The sequence below is a fragment of the Diaphorina citri genome, unplaced genomic scaffold (assembly GCF_000475195.1).
Source record: "Diaphorina citri unplaced genomic scaffold, Diaci psyllid genome assembly version 1.1 scaffold120, whole genome shotgun sequence".
In the NCBI taxonomy this organism is placed as follows: Eukaryota; Metazoa; Arthropoda; class Insecta; order Hemiptera; family Psyllidae; genus Diaphorina; species Diaphorina citri.
Window position 1 is genome coordinate 94,303 of NW_007377557.1, and position 6,000 is coordinate 100,302.

The following is a 6,000-nucleotide window of genomic DNA, read 5'->3' on the forward strand; positions in this document are numbered from 1 at the left end:
AAAACTTGTTGGCTGTTATACCTTAATTATCGACCTATACTAACAAAGAAGGTGTTATGTAGATTCATTTTGAAATACAGAGTACTATAATCAAAATCTGACGACGAAAATATTATGTATCCTAAATATATACAGCCCCTTGTGTAACTGACTGACTGACTCACTCACTCACTCATACTAATTCTAACCCACTTCTAGATGGGCTGAGCACAGAGGTAAGTGAATAATCCTCTGAGAAATCTGTCGGGTAATCCTGGTTAACTGTTAATCCTAGGCATCTTAATATTAAAAGATCTTTGCCAAAATATCAAGGTTTGATCATTCCAATATCCTCTAATATGTACATACGTAGTCTAATAAATACATTAGGTATAGGGAGTATTACGGACCCTGGACGGATAAATCGGAAGTTGGGAATATAAAACTGGTAAGTGGATAACCTTTTCCATTGCAAAGGTCATAGGGGGCTTTATTATATCTACTCCCATTTTTCACTGGGATTTCATTAAACTCCTCATTAATTCTGACTAGGCTAGAGACGCTAGAGCGCAGCCCAAACCATCATGACTTTAAAGCCGGAACTTGGCCTGACGCACTACCGCATAGCTACGCCCCCACATACTCGTAGCTTGCCATCTTCAGTTTCCTTTGTAATCTACCTAGATCCATCTTATCTACCTGATCCTGAATGGAGATCCGTCTATTCTGTAACTCAAAATATCCCCTCTTGTTTTTCAGCCACACAAATCTGGGAACAGGCCGAGGGCAAAACCAACAGCATGGACTTTGCGGAAGCCATTGACGCGTCAGATCTCGAAGAGTTTGGATTCACTGATGACTTTATCATCGAACTGTGGGGGGTGATAACTGATGCTAGGTCGGGCAGGATTGGCTGAAGACGAAGGAGATACCGTTTGTACAAAGTTTAGACAAGGCGCTGTCGAGGCGTAGGCTGGACTTGGCTCGGCCTTGTGCCTAAATTGAACTTTCGCTAGGAGCAAAGAGGTTTGAGTTTCGCCGAGTAAAGGGGTTTTAACTGAGTTTCGCCTAGAACCCTTTCTGTTGCGAAGAACCCGATAGAAAATGAGTTAATTTCCTTGGCTGTCCAAACAATATAGGAAACTGCAAAAATTTCTAGTTTCTACTTTTCTAGTCTAGTTTAGCTAGAAATAAGTTTTTTGGGGAGCTCAATGGACGTACCAATCTCAATTTAGTAAGAGCTGGATAGTACATTTGAGTTTGTAGATAAATGTTCGAGCTCTTCCTCCACGAAGAGATCAAGAAATAGGTAAATTATACTGAACCGAGAAAGGTAAAAATAAGATAGGTATCTTATATAATATGTAGGTATAGCATTGCCATTGGTCCGAATAAGTACCTATGTACGTACCTACATTTTTAGTAAAGACAATGTTTTCTTGAGAGTCATAATTATTTTTTTATACGTTAACCCATGTTAAATAAATAAAGCAATGACCAGGATCACAACCTGAGATTGCCCTTAAGTTCATACTGATTTCTGATTAGCTGAAAATCCGTTTTCTTAACAGGTTTGATAGGAGCGTAACTGTTGAGGTCTTATCGTCCCGAAAACGAAGAGAGAAGGAAGACAGGTTTGGAAAATTCCAGCCATTCCGAGAACGAAACTTATCTGTTTAGGATAAAATCCGCCCCGGGCGGGAATCGATCCCGCGACCTAGCGCTTACAAGATAGACGTGCTACCCTCCGAGCTACATAACTAAACTGGCTAAAATCCAAAGCTTAAAATCAACCAATCGGATTAATCCAGTGAGTTCAACTTAAGTTAAAACTCAGATTGTAATCTTGGTCATAAATTAATCTTATCTATTTTCATAATATTGATAGAGGTTGCTCATTTCATTGGATAGGTCTTGTCTGGTATCACGTGTCATAATTCAATACTTACATTCTTACATATCGTCACAGAAAAACAAGTATAATTAGGTTTTTATAACGTTCCCTATAAATTGTGCAATTCTTGAGGTTCCTATAACAGCTGTATGTGTATACGGGGATATAATTATTTGGTCTGATATGAACGGTATCACGTGCTTCTAGAGTTTGTATCAAAAAATATCCGAGTTTTGATTACTAACACCTAGCTGATGTAAACGATCATTATGGTAGCTTTATTGCACGCACACACGAACAGTCTAATGGCCATGCTACGAAAGGTATAATGGACATGCTACGAACAGTCTAATGGACATGGTAAGAACCATCTAATGAACATGCTATGAAGCTATGAACTGGATTTATGAACCAACACCCTATACTTATGAACTTTCACTGTAAAATTGATGGAACTACCTAACGTGTCGATGAATTTCTTAGATACCTTCATGGTAGGAACTATACCTTCCTAACCGTGTTTTAGTAGTTGTAAGCGAGTATACCTACCTATAGAGGTACAAGATTCGGATAATGTTTGTAGACTTCTCTGGGTAAGAAGTGGCCGCCAATGGGGTTCTAGGTTTAGAGTTCAGGTGAGTGATGATCACGGTTCCTGGTTAGCCTCTATGTTTAAATGGGTGGTCCTACTATAATACATCCAATTGCATCGTTAGTTGTTAGACAACACCAAGTTAAGTGGTATAATAACTGTAACACGAAAAACAATCATCAAAGTACGAAGAGAATTCAGGTTTGATAGGAGCGTACATAACTAGGTATTGAGGTCTTATCGTCCCGAAAGCGAAGAGAGAAGGAAGACAGGTTTGAAAAATTCCAGCCATTCCGAGAACGAAACTTATCTGTTTAGGATAAAATCCGGCCCGGGCGGGAATCGATCCCGCGACCTAGCGCTTTCAAGGTAGACGTGCTACCCTCCGAGCTACCTAACTAAACTGGCTAAAGTCCAAAGTTTAAAATCAACCAATCGGATTAATCCAGTGAGTTCAACTTAAGTTAAAACTCAGATTGTGATCTTGGTCATAAATTAATCTTATCTATTTTCATAATATTGATAGAGGTTGCTCATTTCATTGGATAGGTCTTGTCTGGTATCACGTGACATAATTCAATACTTACATTCTTACATATCGTCACAGAAAAACAAGTATAATTAGGTTTTTACGTTCCCTATAAATTGTGCAATTCTTGAGGTTCCTATAACAGCTGTATGTAGGTATTGTGTATACGGGGATATAATTATTTGGTCTGATATGAACGTAAAATTAAGTTACTTTCCAGTCTTATCCGGGTTTAAAATTCAACACTCTCGGTATTATTATTTCGGTAAGTAATGTACCTGACGGGACTACTCTACAATGTATTATCTCCTTACACACGAACAGTCTAATGGCCATGCTACGAAAGGTATAATGGACATGCTACGAACAGTCTAATGGACATGGTAAGAACCATCTAATGAACATGCTATGAAGCTATGAACTGGATTTATGAACCAACACCCTATACTTATGAACTTTCACTGTAAAATTGATGGAACTACCTAACGTGTCGATGAATTTCTTAGATACCTTCATGGTAGGAACTACCTTCCTATAACCGTGTTTTAGTTGTAAGCGAGTATACCTACCTATAGAGGTACAAGATTCGGATAATGTTCGTAGACTTCTCTGGGTGAGAAGTGGCCGCCAATGGCAATGGCCGCCACCTTTGCTATCGATTTGGGCCGGATGTCCAATATTAACATGACTGCGGGTGAGTGAACGATAATCCGGAACGACTATTCTATGTAGTAAAGGGAGAGGGGAGACCCTTTTGAAGACTTACAGTGGATTTCACGAATATTTTTTCAGCCCCCAGAAGGCTCTGGATTTATGAACCAACACCCTATACTTATGAACTTTCACTGTAAAATTGATGGAACTACCTAACGTGTCGATGAATTTCTTAGATACCTTCATGGTAGGAACTACCTTCCTATAACCGTGTTTTAGTTGTAAGCGAGTATACCTACCTATAGAGGTACAAGATTCGGATAATGTTCGTAGACTTCTCTGGGTGAGAAGTGGCCGCCAATGGCAATGGCCGCCACCTTTGCTATCGATTTGGGCCGGTTGACCAATATTAACATGACTCCGGGTGAGTGAACGATAATCCGGAACGACTATTCTATGTAGTAAAGGGAGAGGGGAGACCCTTTGAAGACTTACAGTAGATTTCACGAATATTTTTTCAGCCCCCAGAAGGCTTGTTAAGATCCATTCGATTTGTACAGCCTTAACAGGGCTGTTAAGGTAACAGGCGTCTTAGGCTAAGAACACAGTGGAGCGGCGAGCATAGAGCATAGAGCAACGAGCATCAATGAACGAGCAAAGCGATGAAATCAAACACATTCATGTACAAGATATCCATAGCTAAGTCATGTTGAAATTTACAGGGTAGGTAGGTCTTTATTATTTTGAAGGAAAAAAGGAACACGTGCCAAGTATTCAGTTTATTTTACAAAGGTCCAAACAACATTCCAACATTTCCAACTCAAAAATAATAATAATAATAATAATAATAATAATAAATAAAACAATCCCAGAAGGCTTGTTAAGATCCATTCGATTTGTACAGCCTTAACAGGGCTGTTAAGGTAACAGGCTGTTAGGAGATAAAAAGAAGATTGGTGAAACTCACCCTTACTGTCTGAGTCTGAGATATTCCGTTTTACCATTTTCTGAGACGTGCTTGAAGATATAATAGTCTAAGTAGTCTAAGTTGGATCATCAGAAAAACAGAAGGATAAGATGAGAATGTAGACTTGGGGTTTTCTAAGGGGGAAAACTTCGGAAGACGTCAATACAAATTATCTACTATTGAGTTGACAGGACGTGGAAGGTAATCTATATACCTACCATTATACCTATGATGTTCTAAATTTGACCTGGTCACGAGATGGGTAATGGTTTCTGGCTAAATGCATTACTGAAACTGTCAACTAGATAGTTAGATACCTATAGGTAGATAAGTAATATTGAACCTGGATCCAAGGTCTTGGTGTCACCTAGGATATTAAAGATATTTCAAGGTCTTGGAAAGCCTTACGGCAGAAAGCCACCAGGATGGCCAGAAAAGCCTTCCGGCAGAAATTTACCATGAGTCAAGAAGTAAGTGTATATTTCGAAGACGCCAAAATAATTGAGAAGAAAACATCAGACTAATAAGATACGAAGATGAAGAGTCAAGAAGTAAGTGTATATTTCGAAGACGCCAAAATAATTGAGAAGAAAACATCAGACTAATAAGATACGAAGATGAAGTCTAAACTCCTTCAATTAAATAAATATTCAAATATCTTTCGAGACAAAAAAAGTCAAGAAGTAAGTGTATATTTCGAAGACGCCAAAATAATTGAGAAGAAAACATCAGACTAATAAGATACGAAGATGAAGGTGAAGACGAAAATAATGAAGATGAGATGAGAATGGTAATTAGAATAATACAACGAAGGAGGAACATACGAGTAATATTGTTGTTATTGAAGCATAGATTAACAATGCTGAAGAAAGTATGGGGGTAAGACATGGGGGTCGTGACAGATAAATACCACGCTTGCTAGATAATACAGCAGATAACGTAGCCGAAAAGGTTAAGGATGCGCGAGGCCAAATTCAATTTCTAAATCCAAACTTCTTCGATTCCCTAAGCCCACAGATCCTTAATTTCCTAAACCTGCAGATCCTCAATTTTCCACAACTCCTCGATTTCAGACAGGGACCTTCAAATCTTGCAATATGGAATTTTACTATGGAGGAAATTGCCTTCATACATTCCGCACGCATTAATTGCGGATTCGCCCTAGGCTGCAGTATGAAAATAATGGCACGTATCATTATGTCAACCTCCAAGATGTAAGTACCGAAAATAGGTATAAGTACCTAACTACCAACATCTAATACCTACGGCCCTGCAGATTTATTTTTATTTGAACCTATTATTGCTATTCCTAGATACCTCTAATAGGTATTTTCTGTGGTCAGTATCAGTTGATACTTTTCATGTCATCAGCACACAAATAGACA

At 38.6% G+C, this 6,000-nt stretch overlaps 1 long non-coding RNA gene across 1 annotated transcript; it reads left to right on the top strand.

The window, feature by feature from the left end:
- Positions 1 to 740: 740 nt before the first annotated feature.
- On the top strand, positions 741 to 2,984 carry LOC108254596. Its single transcript, XR_001809920.2, has 2 exons — positions 741 to 1,550; positions 2,667 to 2,984. It is a non-coding gene; the product is annotated as an uncharacterized LOC108254596 (long non-coding RNA).
- Positions 2,985 to 6,000: the final 3,016 nt, after the last annotated feature.